At 42.9% G+C, this 16,707-nt stretch overlaps 1 protein-coding gene across 2 annotated transcripts in view; it reads left to right on the forward strand.

Annotated features, from left to right (window-relative positions):
• Positions 1–113: 113 nt before the first annotated feature.
• Positions 114–16,707, forward strand: part of LONRF2 (LON peptidase N-terminal domain and ring finger 2) — a 134,435-nt gene continuing 117,841 nt past the window's right edge. Inside the window, exons 1-2 of one of the 2 annotated variants that reach the window (XM_082356172.1) lie at positions 114–4,506; positions 4,735–12,995. The gene's annotated coding sequence lies outside the window, so the exon portion shown is untranslated. The remainder of the gene's footprint in view (positions 4,507–4,734; positions 12,996–16,707) is intronic. The other variant, XM_082356171.1, reaches the window with a different exon arrangement.

Consider the following 16,707-nt stretch of genomic DNA (forward strand, 5'->3'; position numbering starts at 1 on the left):
CCGCGGTTCCAGGGCAGGTGCTGCGTGGACGCGACGTCCCCGAGGCCTGGCGACGGTGAGGGGCACGCGGGCCTGCGTGATGGCTGCGGGTGAGCCGGCGGTGGAGGAGCGGGGCTCACGTGCCCGCCCGCCACGGCGACCGAGGGGCAGGCTGCGTGGTGGCCCGTCACGCTCTGCTGACACGCGGAGGCTGCAGGATCAGCCGTTCTTCCGTCACGTTTCAGCAGGGTCTTGTTGAAATCATTCCGCACCGGATGCAGGAGTGCCTCTGTGGGGTGGAGCGGAGCTCATTCCCAGGGGAGACACCTGGCGGGGCAGGGGGAGGAGGAGACGGCAGCTAGAAAGGGCGACCCCGCGGGAAATGGGCAGGTGAGCACTCAGAAGTAGCGTCAGCCTGGTTCAAAAAGAAACAGGAGAAGCAACTCTGCCTCCAAGAAGCGGTCTTAAGGCAGGGAGGGCAGTTCCTGAATTCGGAAGTTTAATAATATTAGGTTGACTTAATAGGCTTGTGTCTTAGGTCGCTTTTCTCTTACTGGATTTCTTTTCTTCTCACACATTTTAAGTTTCGTGGGTCTTACGTTGGAAACCGTTAACAGTGAAATGCCCAGAGCCGAGGCGAGATTTGGTTTCCCTAGTGCTGAGTGCACACAGAGATGGCAGATCCCCACATGCCAGGGGCCCAGGTGGCTGTTTGGGGGGTGGGGGGGGAGGGCGGGGAGGGGTCCCGGGAAAAAGAACCGCCGACCGGGGACAGGGTCCCAGAGGGTTACTGGGGGATGTTGGTTTCCCGTCCGCTCACACTCTACCCCTCACCACACCCCACCCCCACTTCCCCACTCAACCCCAGCTTAGCCCATTTAACTGGAACCTCCGGAAGCAGGTAACAGCAGAAAGCGGGACGAGAAGGGGAAAACGATCAAGATGCAGCCAAACTTTGGACAAAGAGCCTTGCCACCTCTTTGATGAAATTTAAATTGTTCTAGGTACTGCTGATGAAAGATTAAATCAGTCGATCTAAGAAAGAAATGGAAAATTTTATTTGAGACAAATGGAGGATTATAACCCGGGAAGAGCCTCTCAGAAAACTCCGAGAGCTATTCTGCCCATTAGAAGTCAAAGCACAGTTAACATAAGTTTTTGGAGACAGAGGGCTATACATTAAGTGATGTACTGTTGACAGTTTACACAATCCAGATCTTCAGGTACAAAGTGGTGGGTCCTTGTGACCCTTTGCAAGATTAAGAAAGAACGTTATCATTTAAGGAGCTGTCTTGTTGGTGCTAGGAGAACGTTGCTCTTTATGGCTGAGCAGGTATTTCTGCCGGTGGGGAGGTTTGGTCAATGCCTAATGCAGAGACACAATGCACAGTAGAGGGTAGGGAAGAGGCCAAAGGGCAGAGAAGATTTTTCACGTTTAAGTTTTTCTTGTCTTGCCATAAAATGTGTTATTTCACAGTACCTCTTCCAAGCCCCTTGGACATGCCAAGCGCTGCATCCGTCAGGGTTCTGGGGTTCAGAGCTGAGCAGAGCTGCGAGCTTGCGGCGGAGGAGAGGCTGGCAAGTGCTGAACCGGGCCGCCCAGGCCTGGGGGTGGCAGGTACACAGGAAGGACGGGGGAATTACATGGTTGTTTCCTTGCCCTCAAGCCAATCTCCCTGTCAGTTTATTAGCAGTTATCTTGAAGCTGTCTAAAACAAGACTTGGACAGCAACATCACATCCATCATCTGTATTGTCCTCAAAACTGAGTTGACCTGGTAAGTCTTTAACGGGCCTTTTTCAGTCTTATTTCCTATTGTCTGTAATCTGTAAACTCTCCATTGTTGTAACACTGTAAGGACCCAAAATTCTGGACTTTTCCTTTGTGCTTGCCAATTTCAACTAGCCAATCCTCTCTCTCCAGCTGTCTCTCTCTCTCTCTCTCTCTTTCTGTTTGTCCCTCCCTCCCTCAGAAAGTAGAGAGGAACAGTCAATACACGCTTGCACTTTGCCTCTTTCCCTCCACTTTCCCCACAGTCTCTGTTTTCTCTTTATCACTCATATTACTGCAGGTAAGTTTCACTCAATACCGCACTGCAGCATCACAGGAGTCTCCATCTTTCCAGCCCACAGTCTCTGTTTTTTAGCCACCCAGCTCCTAACCAGTCAATAAGAAATTTGAAAACCACGAATTTCAGGTTTCTGTAACTGCAGCTCCAATATCAGGATAATGATTTCTTTGTTAGATAGGGTAACATCAGCTTCCCTAACAAACAAAAACCAAGGTTTCAGTGATTAAAGACAATAAAGTGATTATGTCTTGCACACGTAACAATCCAGTGGTCTGTTCCTCGTAGGCAGGGAATTTTCCATCCTGTGGCTCCATTATAGCCAAAGGTCACATGGTCCTCCGCTTCCGGAAGGAGGGAGGACCACTGGGGACATTACTATGAGCCAGTTGTGGGATTGGGACACATGTCTTTCACTGCATCTTTCCGGCACAGAGCAATCTCATGGGAGCTGGGAAATGTAATTCCTGGCTTGACAGACATTTCCTGGTGACAACTCCCAAATTCGTGGTGAATGTTGACAAATCCATAATAATCCTTATGGAAGTATAGTGCTTTACCATTTACAAAGCATTTCAATGTAAATAACGACATGAAGTAGGCCTAAAAGATTTATTATCACTATATCGTAAAGGGAGAAATGGCTTCAGAGGAGTTAACTTGCTCAAGGTTGTATAGCTAGACTTCTGGTTTCAGGCCCAGTGTGTAAAAAGGGCTTGGAAGTTGTCGTTCCTATTGTTACAACAAGAAAAATGCTGAGAAAAACTGAAAATCAACACCTTTCCTTAATACTCGTCAGAGAATCATGAGATGGGTGAATATGGAGATTCTCAGCTGAGATCAGCTTACCTGTAGCAGAAACCACCAGAGCTGTGGACCGTAGGATCACTTACGTGGTAATCTTGACAAATTGCTGGAGGTTGAGTGTGAGCTACCAGGCATTCTTATGATGAAGAGTCAAGAAAAATCTCCTCCTGGCTCTGCAGACAGAGGAGAAAGGTAACCATTTTGAACTATGCCCAGAACACCCTCCATAACAAAGGGCTACTTGCTAGAGTGAAAGACTTCACCAGAGCCTTATCCCACATGAGAGATGGGCATTTACCCAATTCCAGCCCCCTCAAGCCTTCCTGTCTCACCTCAGGGGTAAAAAAAAATAGCTAAGAAACACCTGTAAAGGTGACAGCCTGGAGACACAGGCCCACTAAAAGACTGAGATTTAAGGCTACAATTGTAGAATGCCACCCCCTCCCCACGCCTTGCCTCCGCAGCACCAGAAATCAAATACAATGACCGTGAGTTACAGCTGGGAGAGCTGCAAGGCACCAACTCTGTTTAAGGAGTAGTTCCTAGGGAAGCCCAGGGACAACAGAGGAGGTAGCAGCAAGGACCCTGGAGGAAGCTGGAGCCTCCAGCACCTATGGCTGCAGCAAACATTACCCACAGCCCAGGCGCTCACAGGTTAACATACATCCTAACATGAAAGGCCTTCTACCTCAGTTCCTATTACCTGATGTACATGATGTCTGGATTTTAACCAAAAAATTGCAAGGCATGCTAAAAGACAAAAAAAAAAAGAAAGAAAACAACAATATGAAGAGCATTAGAACCAGACTCAGATATGACACAAATGTTGGAATTCTCAGGCAGGGAATTTAAAATAACCAGTTAATATGTGGAGGGCTCTAATGGAAAAAGTAGACATCATGAAAGAACAGATAGGTAGTGTAAGCAGAGAGTTGGAAACTCTAAGAAAAATCAAGGAAATGCTAGAAATCCACAGAAGTGTAACCGTGTAACGCCTCTGATGGCTTTTACCAGTAGACTGGGCACTACATATGAAGCAGTAGAGTGTTATTTGAAGGTGGACTCAGATTAGTTTTACATGTATATTGTAAACTTGAGGGCAACTGCTAAACAATATAAAAAGAAAATGTAATTGATATTCTAAGAGAAGAGATAAATCGGAATCACATAAAAAATGTTCAAAACCAGAGGAAAAAAAGAAAGAAAAGCACAATGAATAGAAAAGTTACAAACATGATATTTATCCAACTGTGTAAGTAATAACTATAAATGTGAATGGTCAAAATACACTAATTAAAACACAGGGATTGCCAGAGTGGATACAAAAACAAAGACCCAGCTACATGTTGTGTACAATAAACCCACTTTGAGTATAAAGATTATACAACTAGCGAGTGTCTGAACCAAGCAGACTCTCATTCTTTAACTTCAATCCACTTGTCCTCTTCCCACAGCACATGCCACCAATGAATTACAGAGGCAAGTACAGTTTCTAGGAAAAGCGGAGCCTCCCCACACCTCCGACGTTTACGTCAAGGGGGATAAACTAGGCCCTCATTCTCCTGAAAAGTCCTTGAGGGCTTGCTGTGATTGCCAACAGAATAGTGGATTAAATAAACCAACTCCTGCTCCCCCCTGCAAGGAAGCCTCAGGTCAGTTACCTATTATAGGAAAGAATGTTTTAAATGGATCTATCTCCTCATATCTCCTGCTCTCCTTCACCCCCTACTACTCACTCCCCTCCTCCCACCCAAGACCGAGTGACCCTCAAGGGCAGGAATTGTTTCCATTTATTTCCGTAGCTCCTGAGCCTGAACAAATACTTAATGAATGCTGCCTTGACTTAGCACAGTCATTCTGAGCATGGCGTTCTTCTACAGGAACGCTTGCTGACCCCCTTGGCTACCCATCTATTGCACGCCTGGCACCGCTGCAGCAGCGTTGGACCTTCCTCCTCCCCAGCTGCCAGCATTCACTGGGAGTCAGTCATGAACTAAGCTGCTTCTACACCACCTCATCCCAAAGACTCATGAGCACCTTTTCTCCTTCCCACCCTCCCCATCCCATAACGTGAGGACAGGGATGCTAAAAAAGGAACGTGTCCACACACAAGAAAGCTGCCAATTTCTCAATGCATGTTCTTCTTGGCTATTTGTTACCTTCTCCTTAGGAAAAGAACAATAACAATTTGCCCTTTCTTTCATCTCTTAAAATAACTTGAGTGTAAGATATACTTTAGAGCCTCCTGTACATGATAGCAGAACTGATCTGTGAACGTTTGACAGTTCAATTAGTATCAGGTGACACTGCTTTGGAAATAAGAATACGAGAATCTCATCTTGAGCCAGGCAGATCGGCTGCTCCACCTTAAGGTCCGGAGGTCCAGATGAGCTCCTGCAGGTCCAGAGGTTTAAGGGGGAGAGATAGATATACCTCTGAGCTGAACAGGAGGAGCCGGGCACAAGCAGGAAGAAGAAAGGAAGTAGGGCCTCCTGTTCCCACCCTTGTTCCTGGTAATGAGCGCCAGCTGCCTCAGATTAAAGTAGTGCTTTGTGGCTGGTGAGGATACCCCTTAAAAACCATTGCTCAGGGCTTCGCTGGTGGCACAGTGGTTGAGAGTCTGCCTGCCAATGCAGGGGACACGGGTTCAAGCCCTGGTCTGGGAAGATCCCACATGCCGCGGAGCAACTGGGCCCATGAGCCACAATTACTGAGCCTGCGCGTCTGGAGCCTGTGCTCCGCAACAAGAGAGGCCGTGATAGTGAGAGGCCCGCGCACCGCGATGAAGAGTGGCCCCTGCTTGCCGCAACTAGAGAAAGCCCTCGCACAGAAACGAAGACCCAACACAGCCATAAAGAAAGAAAGTCTTTCAAAAAACAAAAAACAAAAAAACCATTGCTCAAGGCCTTCACAGAAAACCCTGAAAATCCAGGTGCTGAGGAAGAGTATTCCTTTTACCACCTCCTACACCCCCGATACAAGAAATAGATTTGAACCCTTTGGTTCTCTTAGGTAGATACCTCAGCATAGAATTTCTGGGCCACAGATATTTTTTAATGAAAAGAAAAAAACCAATGTTATGACTTCAGGGAAGTTTCTAAAAGGCAAAAAAACTAGAACCAACCTCCATGTTACATAGAGAATATAAGTAAAGAGTTGGCCATAAGCAGACTACACTGCAAAATTATTTGGAAACTAGAAGGATGGTAGTAAAAATAGCAGCCATATATTCTCTAGTCTTCAGTTGGTTAGATATTAGGTAATTATGACCAAAAGCTGTAGTCTTCTGAGCCAAGGACCACCCCATAAAAAGGTGTGGTTACCCTGCCCAGACCAGGAGGGCTGGGAAACCCCAGGACATCAGGGGTTTTTTTCTGGAAAGAAAGAACTGGCAACCTGTTCCCTTCTCCCCCAGCATATCTGCATGAAACCTCATGATTCATTTTAATTTACTTTCTGATGTTTCACAATTTTGGCATTCCCGTTGATGGTGTCTCTCACTGATCTTAAAAATAGCCAAATATGAAAACACATAAAATTTTGGATAAATTGAAAGTGCTTTCTGAGGAGGGAAGTGTGGAGGACCTCTGACCTGAACTTCCAAGCGTAAGAAGATGGACAGAATGGCAGAAGTGAGAATACCCAATTTACAGTTGGGAACGTCAAAGGTGCACAAGTTAAGGGGGTCCTTGGGCCACTGCTGACTCATAAGCCGTCCGGTTGTAGCAGTTTCTCTGCCAGCTTTGTTCACCAATTTCCTCCAGGGGGCGCTGTCTCCTATTCTAGTGACCGCCAAACCCAGGTTCCCTTTGTGTACACAGGGAAGCTCACCTAAGGTGGTCTTAGAAGCTACAATGAAGACGGTTACAAAACAGTACTGTTCTGAAATTAGGCCCAGGATGTACATGGTCAGATTTTCTCTGCTGAAGAGCAGGTAGAGGATAGGAAATCAAACTAAGTCTACAGAGAGATTGCCAAAAATCTCTGAGCCAGGGGAATGGAAATTTTGTCTATTTTATTAAATCATAAGCTCTAAAAACAAATGGACAGCTTCCCTTCCAGGAGATAATTCTTAGTAAAAGACTGGAACCCCTTGCTTAGGTCTTTGTATGATGTCACCCAATTTTACTCTTGCTGGAATTTGCCTCAGTGATAGTTGGAGCGAATCCAGCCAACTCTGTATGCCTTGTTCTGAGGGGAATGGGGACCTGCTGTGGGCCCAGGGAGGCTGTTGTGTTTGCCAAGGGCTGTCCTCACCAGCAACTGTCAGCCTGAAAACACTCCCTGGGACTTTGGTGGGAGTTTCAGAGAAAGAAATCTTCTCTATTCCCGTCCAACATCAACGAAACCCAGGTGAATAGCGTTCATTAGCACGTTCTCTATTCCACAGCTGCTCAAACTTGCAGGTAAGTTAAGTATTCTACAGAAAGGTTTTCCCGCTTAACATTCAGAAAAATATAGTAAAATCAAGATATGCAGAAAAAGCGTTGGGTGCGACAGGTTTCTGTGTACGTGCATGTGTGTCTACCTGTACACACATACTGTTAACAAACAAAAATTTAACCGAGTAAAATTTAAAGATCTAATTGGCTTTATTAAACGATTCATGAACTGGGCAGCATCCCATCTGGCAAGCAGACAGGAGCTCTGAGGAGCTGTACAAAATGGAAGGCTTTTATAAGCAAAAGGAGGAAAAGAGTGGCTTGCTTCAGGCTTAGGTAAGCTACCTATGGCGGACAGAAGGGAGCTGTGTGGTAGACTCCCTCACTGGTGCTGACCAGAAATTTCCAGACTGACCAGTTAAGACAGGGGTCCCCAAACCCCGGGCCGTGGAACGGTAACAGTCCATGGCCTGTTAGGAACCGGGCCGCACAGCAGGAGGTGAGCGGCGGGTGAGCAAGCGAAGCTTGATCTGTATTTACAGCCGCTCCCCATCACTCGCATTACCGCCTGAGCTCCGCCTCCTGTCAGCATTATGGTGAGTTGTATAATTATTTCATTATATACTAAAATGTAATAATAATAGAAATAAAGTGCACAATAAATGTAATGCACTTGAATCATCCTGAAACCATTCTCCCCCTCCCCCATACTTTCCATGGAAAAATTGTCTTCCATGAAACTGGTCCCTGGTGCCAAAAAGGTTGGGGACCGTTGGGTTAAGACTATATTCCTGGAGGAGGTTGTAACTGCAATTAGGTTAGGTATTAAGTTTGGTTTGCTGATGTGGGACTTAGCACAAGTGATTCCATTTTGTTGTTTCTTTGTAACAATACACAGTCCATTTATCTTTATCTATGTGTAACTTAGGTTGATTTCAATAAGCCTACAGCGTCCATTCTTGGCAAACAGGAACAAAATGTATGCTTTATTTCTATGTGCCTCACTGGCATTCTCCTTCCTTGAGAGCTTTGTACTCTATACATTGATTTTTTTTGCTCCCCTCGTTATCATGTACACGTTTCAGTGACAGCCTTCAACCCTTATCGCCTGAGATAATTGTCCTATGCAGGGAAGCCACAACATCCTGTTGATTCTGCCTTCCCCGTATTGATGGAAAACGTCATTTAAAATGTAGGTGGGAATCCGCATGTGAACGCAGTCACCTGGGGAGGCCTTGGTGGGTACAGTCCTTTACAGCCACAAGTGAAGGGCAGGAACGTGTATAGTGGCAGAGCCTAAGAAATGGGTAGTAGGCCCCAAAAGAGCTATGATTGCAGATAATGCACAATGGGTGGGGTTGTTTTATGTCCAGTTTCTTTTTAGCCTACTCGCTTGTCTTTTTACCAGATGATTCTGGACAGTGGAAATCAACAGCTAGATGATATATGAAACTAAGTTATATATTTGAGGACTACTTTGTGAAGATTCACCAGGACATGGTGGAAAGGGTTTGTTGAGGGAAATTTCCATTGTAACGCTGCACATGCTCAGTTCAGGGAGTTCCAAGGGGAAAAAGGGCCACAGAGCTTTTGTCTGATCAATAGCCTCATTACCTGTCAGCCAGCAACTCCATTAACACTAATGATGGCTTGTTTCCACTTTTGGCAACAAGTTCCAAGCTGGTAGAATGACTGATGGTCATTTTCTGCAGAAATGCACACCATCGCCTGCCCACTGTGCATCTATGTCACAGACGGCTGCAATGTTTCCCATAGTTTATCTTTATCCCCATGAATCCTGAAGAGTCTGTGCCTGATTTTTAAAAATTGTCTGACAAAGGCCAGTATATAGGCACAGGGATCAGTGATGTCTCCTACAGTTTCACTTCACCGTCCTATAGGAATTCCTCATCCATCATTTACCTTTAATGCTTAGAGAGTCCTGCTCATTTGAGCATTACCATGTTTTCTCAGTATAAGTGTAGTGTGAGTATAATTGTGAAAATAAGGAACAAGCATACTCAGTGCCCATCAAGGGCTGGCATCAGAGTCTATCAGTTAGTATGGGGGTTTCCAAATCCAAAACATTTCATTTTGGTTCCTTCCCTGTCTTGGCATATGATTAATTACTTCATCCTTGTATGTTCCCTAGTTTTTTTCTGTGGGAATAATAATATTGGGTGGGCCAAAAAGTGCCTTCGGTTTTTTAAGTAAAAATAAAAGACATATTTTTCATTTTTACCAAGAACTTTATTGAACAACATATTCACCCTTTTGTTCCACTACCTTCTGCCATTTTTCAGGCAACTTCATAATTCCATCTTCCCAAAACTTTTCATCTTTTTGAGCAAAGAACTGTTCCAGGTGCCTTTTACAGTCTTCCAGGAAGTTGAAATTTTTTCCATTAAGAGAATTTTGTAAAGACCAAATTAAATGGAAATCCAAAGGTGCAATGTCTGGTGAATATGGCAGATGAATCAGAACTTCCCAGCCAAGCTGTAACAGTTTTTGCCTGGTCATCAAAGAAACATGCGGTCTTGCATTATCCTGATGGAAGATTATGCGTTTCCTGTTGACTAAGTCTGGACCCTTTTCATCGAGTGCCGCTTTCAGTTGGTCTGACTGGGAGCAGTACTTGTTGGAATTAATCGTTTGGTTTTCCTGAAGGAGCTCGTAATAGAGGACTCCCTTCCAATCCCACCATATACATAACATCACCTTCTTTGGATGAAGACCAGCCTTTGGTGTGGTTGGTGGTGGTTCATTTCGCTTGCCCCACCATCTCTTCCGTTCCACACTGTTGTACAGTATCCACTTTTCATCACCCGTCACAATTTGTTATAAAAACTGAACGTTTTCATTACGTTTCAGTAGAGAATTGCTGCAGAAATACGGTCAAGAAGGTTTTTTTCACTTATGTGGAACCCAAACATCAAAGCGATTCACACAACAAGCCGGTGCAAATGATTTTCAGCGCTTGATTTGGACATTTTGAGTATGTCGGCTATCTCCCGCGTGGTATAACGTTGATTGTTTTCAATTATTGTTTCGATTTGATCGCTATCAAGTTCAACTGTTCTACCCGACCATGGAGCATCGTCCAGCGAGAAATCTCCAGCACGAATTTTGCAAACCACTTTTGACACGTTCGATCAGCCACAGCACCTTCTCCATACACTGCACAAGTCTATTTGTGTATTTCAGTTGCGTTTTTACCTTTCTTGAAATAATAAAGCATAATATGCCGAGAATGTTCCTTTTTTTCCTTCCGTCTTCAATATTAAAATGGCTACACAAAAATTCACCAATTTTGATGTATTTTTTAAATGCACGCTGATATGACAGCTGGCACATTCAATCTAACAAAATTGTTTTGAATGAGGTGAAAGACAGCTAAGTGCGTCTAGAGCCATCTTACGGAAAAAAACGAACGAACCTTTTGGCCCACCCAATACAAGCTACCAAGATGGGATGTTATGCTACAAAACCTACTGATGTGTCCTCAAATCTTAGTGTCCAGGAGGTGATACAGGCTAAAAATGTACGTAAGAGCAAAAAGACCTTAGATGCTTTAGAAAATAATAAAGCTCTAGAATTTAATAATGGAAGTAGAATATTTTGGTTTTATTTTTCACTTTGAGGTTGATAAATAAATACAGTGAGACCCTCCAAAATACCATTACTCAGTGCCCCTGTCAGAAACAGAAGGATGCTTTGAATACAGCGTTATCATTATTCTCATCATCATTACTATCAAAAAATAACCACTCTGGAGTGCTTGTTGTGGAGCGCGGGCTTTAGTAGTTGCAGCACACAGGCTCAGTGGTTGCAGCATGCGGGCCCTTAGAACACACAAGCTTTAGTAGTTGTGGCACATGGGCTCAGTAGTTGTGGCTCATGGGCTCTCGAGCGCAGGCTCAGTAGTTGTGCATGGACTTAGTTGCTCTGCGGCATGTGGGATCTTCCTGGATCCACATGTGGATTGAACCCGTGTCCCCTGCATTGGCAGGCAGAATCTTAACCACTGCGCCACCAGGGAAGTCCCTCTTCTCTCTTTTTATTATTGTCAGTCTCACTAGAGCTTTATCAATGTTAATAATTTTTTTTCAAAGAAACAGCTTTTGGTTTCATTGATTTTTCTCTATTGTTGTCTTATTTTCAATTTCATTGTCTTCTGCTCTGATCTTTATTTTTACCTTCTTTCTGCTTTCCTTGGAGTTATTTTGTTTTTTTTTTCTAGCTTCTTGAGATAAGAACTTAGATAATTGATTCGAGAACTTTCCTTTTTCCTAATGTAAACATTTTAGTGCTATGAAAGTTCCTCCTGGCACTGCTTTCATTGCCCCCCACATATTTTTATATGTATTTTAATTTATATTCACTTCTAGGTATGTATTTTATATTTTCAGTTCTATACATGTATTTTAAATTTTCTTTGAGACTGCTTCTTTGACCTATCAATTATTTAGAAGTATATTGTTTAATTTCCACCTGTTTAGAAAATTTTCAGTTGTCTTTCTGTTACTGATTCGTGGTTGATTCCATTATGGTCAGAGAATATATTCTGTATAATTCAATTTATTTTAAATTTGTCAAAGTTTGTTTTATGACTCAGGTTATGGTCTATCTTTGTGAATATTCATGGTTGCTTGAAAAAAATGTGCATTCTGCTGTTACTTGCTGGAGTGTTCTATATATATCAATTATATTTGTTGGTTGATTGTGTTGTTCAGATCATCTGTATCCTTGCTAATTTTAAGTCTAGTAGATGGAGCGAAAGGTTGAAGTCCCCAACCTGTGGATTTGTCAGTTTCTCCTTCTAGCTCAATACATTGCTGCTTCATGTATAATATTTCAAGGCTCTGTTGTTTGGTTGACACACTTTTAGGATTATTATGTCTTTTTGGTGAATTGATCTTTTTATCATTATATAATGCTTGTCTTGGTACCTAGTAATTTTCTATGCGTTAAGTCTACTTTATCACTTATTAATAAAGTCTGCTTTCCAAAAAACTAAATATTTAAATTAAAATAAATAAATTTTAATAATTTAAATTTAATGACAGTAATGAAATGGGAGGTATCATTAAAACAAATTTTTAAATAATTTTAAACATTAAATTTTTACTTTTTAAATTAATGTTCACATGGTAGATATATTTTTTCCCCTTTATTCCTCAAGGATTATCTCATTAAATGCTGAGTTTGCAGTTGACTGTTTTTCTCTTTCAGTGCTTGAAAATAGTCTCCATGGTATTAGATGAGATCCACTGCTGTTTTAATTGGTGTTCACCTATAGGTGATGTTTCATTTATCTCTGGCTGCTTTCATGATTTTTTTTCTTTTATTTTAGTTTTCAGAAGTTTAATTATGATATATGTGGCCAGCAGAAATTATGACCCCCAAAGACGTCGGGCTCTAAACTCCAGTACCTGTGAATATATTACCTTACACGGCAGAAGGGACTTTACAGATGTCATTAGGTTAAGGTCTCTGAAATGGGAAGATTATCTTGGTTCACATGGATGAGTGCAACCAGATTTTCCCAGCTATGCTCAGAGAGAGAGATGTGACACCTGAAGAAGGGTCAGAGAAATGTGACATTGCTGGCTTTGGAGATGGAAGAAGGGCCCATGAGCCAAGAAACGAGCAACTTCTAGAATCTGGAAAAGGCAGAGAACCACACTGTCCCCCAGAATCTCCAGAAAGGAATGCAGCCCTGCTGATTGTACTGGTCTTCTGATTTATAGAACTGTAAGGTAATAAATTTGTATTAAGTTTGTGGTGATTTGCTATGACAGCTATAAAAACTAATACAATGTCTCTTGATGCCATATTCTTTGGGTTCATTTTGTTTGGGGTTCATTCTGTGTCCTAAATCTATAGGATTATATCTTTCACCAAACTGGCAAGTTTTCAGCCATTATTTCTTTGAGTATTCTTTCAGTCCCACTCTTTCTTTCTTATCTCTTTTTGGGACTCCAGTGATATAAATGTTAGATCTTTTGTTATTTATTACAATTCTGTCCATTCTTTTGAGAATGACACTGTCCATCCTTTTTCCTTTTAAGTCTCTTCTCTCTGTTGCTCAGATTGGGAGAATTTTATTGATCTGCCTTCAAATTCACTAATTTTATCCTCTGTCATTCGCACTGTTGAGCCCATCCAGGAAGTTTTAAAAATTTCTGTTGCATTTTTCAGTTTTATAATATCCATTTGGTTCTTTTCAATAACTTCTATTTCATGACTGAGATTTTCTATTTTTTCATTTTTTTAAGAGAGTTTGTAATTGATGTTGAAGACCCTGTGTTAAGGCTGCTTTAAAATCCTTGCCAGATAATTCCACCCGTTAAATCATCTCGGTGTTGGTGTCAGTGGATTGAGATTCAAGCTGAGATTTTCTTTGTTCTTTCTATAACAGGTGATTTTTTAAAAATTGTATCCTCAGCATTTTGTCTGTTATTTTAGGAGATCCTGGCTCCTACTAAATCTTTTTTTTAGTGGGAAGCCACCCTGTTTATAGCATGCTGCATCTGGCCTATATTTGTGGGCTGTGCTTCCAATAACAATGTAATTTTCAGAAGCTTCTGGTGCTGTTTTCTTGACCTGAGTGTCTGGCATGCCACCTAAGATGCAGAAGCGGTCCCCCAGGCCCTCCATACTGCTGTCTGTCTCCTGGGGGAGGGAAGGCTCAAGCCCAGCAGAAAAGTAGGGCATTTCCCTTGTCTGCTTATTGTTTGCTGGGCTCCCAATCCATCCCCTTACTGGTGTTGCTGGGCTCACCTGATGGCCGTGTCAGATTGGCTCCCATTAGATGTGGGGGAAGAATTAGCCTACCTGGGCTACCTTCTGTTGCCGGGTCAGGGGTCAAAACATACCAGGTCCAGGCCACTGTCTTCTGGGATGTAAAACACCCCGCCAAGTGCTGTTCTTCCCGTCCTCAGTTCCCAGACCAGTTTGTCTTCTTCTTACCACATTTGGAGTATCTCCTTTGGTTGCCTCTTGCGTTATTTTCAGGATGTATAGTTGTGCTTAGTGGGTAGGCCCAGGGAAAGATGATTCTGAACCATCTTGTCGGGACTGCAAGGAGATAGTATAGTTTCAATTACAGCTTTTATTCCTTCTTTACAATGCAACAGTGTTATTTTTTTTTTTTACTACCATCTCTCCTTTTTGTTATTGTTGTTACATATTTAAATTAGACACATTTTAAATTACACAAGCTATTTTTATTTCAGTTCTGTCATATTATTGTGCGTTCTATTTTTATTCATAAATCTTTACATAAAATTGAATCGCAATTCTTTTTCATGTTGATTTTTCAATAAGGAGCATTTTCCTGTATTTTTAGGAACAGATTTCAGTGTACAGGGTGGGGTGGACCAGGGTAGCTTTCCTAGCTTCATGGCTTCTTCCTCTGCTGTTACCAGGGAGTTATAAAAAACGACATCTGGCTCCTCTGACCCTTCCGTTTCTCAGTATTGCTGCCCCAGTTCTTACCAGCTCAATCTGAAGTTACTGCTGGCAGTTGAACCATTGTCCTAGTAGAAGGGAGATTTTGGTAAAGGTGTAGGCCACTCTTTCATCTTCCCACTGCCCCTCGGTGGGACCCTGTGGTCCTTCTGCTCTCACACCAAACGGGAACCTGTAGACCTTCTCCCATTCTGCCTTTTATGTTCAGACCCACTTGCAGAGGTTCCCACACAAGTTGTGGTCCATTGTTGGGATCTTCTCTTCCGTCCACATGGCTGCGTATCTCATGTGGGACCTGTGAAGGTCCTACTGCTGGCAGATGGTTTTGTCTTCTTGTACATATTTGTGTCTTGTGGAATATCGAGTCACTTAGTCTTTTCTTCTGCTGATTTTTCTTTCTGTCCTAATTTTTCTGTCCATTTTTAGGAGGAGATATAATGGAAAGTTAGAAAATTATGATGCCATCCTGTGTTCACCCCAACTCCCTTATAATTTTTCCTCAAACTGTATTCCTCCTGAACTTAGTCTTGAGTTGGAGTCCTTGACGCTGAGGATTCAAACCTTCCTCCTAGCTCTAGTTCTTCAGACTTGGTATTTGTATCGGGCTTTCTAGAGCTTGAATGTGGCCGTTCCAAATAGACTTGATTTGCCCCTTATTCTGGATACTTCACTCATCCGTGGAACCCAGCTCTGACAGTGGCCATCCTTTCCAAGGCCAACTTCCCTCTGAGACTCATAGAAGAGAATTCAACCATCAGAGAGCATTTTGTCTATCCTCATTGTTTTATAGATGAAAAACTTAGGCTTACATAAATTAGGGGAAATATCCAAAGTCTGAGAGATTTTCTGCAGCAGTATGAACTAATAGACTGGTTTATCTAATCTCTACAAGCAGCTTATGACAGAAAGTCCTGCCCTATTTCCCAATCAGCCTGAACAGAGCCACAGGATCCTCGTGAACATAATGTGCATGGCAGTCACTTCTAGAAGCTTCTGACCCCAGTCCAGTGCTCTTCCTAAAACACACTCAGTTCCTGCTCTTAGCCATGGCAACAAATACACTTACCTTCCATCTACATACACCACAATGCTGCCTTGAGTTTTGTTTGTGGTTCACTATGATCCCTAGATCCTTTTCTCTTGTTATCTCAAATAGAAGGAAATTTCCAGTTGTATTTTTTATTCTATTTTTTATTTTTTTGGCCGTGGCTGTGAAAGCTCGGAATCCTAACCACTAGGCCACCAGGGAACTCCCCCCAGTTGTATTTTAGTTTTTCTTTCTCCTCCTTCTCTTCTTTTTTGTGTGTAATATCTTTCACTTTGTTCTCCAATACCTGTTACTTTTGTTTTCCTGAGCGTTTCTCCCCCGACCATTTTTTAACAATAAGGCAAAAGATTTAGACAAGGACTAATTTTAAACTATAAATGAGTACAAACTTGCCCACCAACATCTGTGAGTAGATCAGCATGTTTTTTCCCCCAAGGCATTTCATAAAATCTTTTTTTTTTTAATTAATTAATTCATTTATTTTTGGCTGTGTTGGGTCTTCGTTGCTGCGCACGGGCTTTCTCTAGTTGCAGCGAGCGGAGGCTACTCTTCGTTGTGGTGCGCGGGCTTCTCATTGTGGTGGCTTCTCTTGTTGCGGAGCATGGGCTCTAGGCACGCGGGCTTCAGTAGTTGTGGCTCGCGGGCTCTAGAGCGCAGGCTCAGTAGTTGTGGCGCACGGGCTTAGTTGCCCCGCGGCATGTGGGATCTTCCCGGGCCAGGGCTCGAACCTGTGTCCCCTGCATTGGCAGGCAGATTCTCAACCACTGCACCACCAGAGAAGTCCCCATAAAATCTTTTAACAGAATCTGCAGCATGATTTATATGGATCTGAGTGCTTTTGCTACCCACTTGTTTAGCCATAGTATTTATGAAATTGCACATCTTTATGCTTCAGAACCTCTTGTACTGACCATTCAATGGGAAGAGCTTTTTAATGTTATATGAATGCC

This window comes from Balaenoptera borealis (genome assembly GCF_965194805.1).
Source record: "Balaenoptera borealis genome assembly, chromosome: 15".
NCBI classification, from domain to species: Eukaryota; Metazoa; Chordata; class Mammalia; order Artiodactyla; family Balaenopteridae; genus Balaenoptera; species Balaenoptera borealis.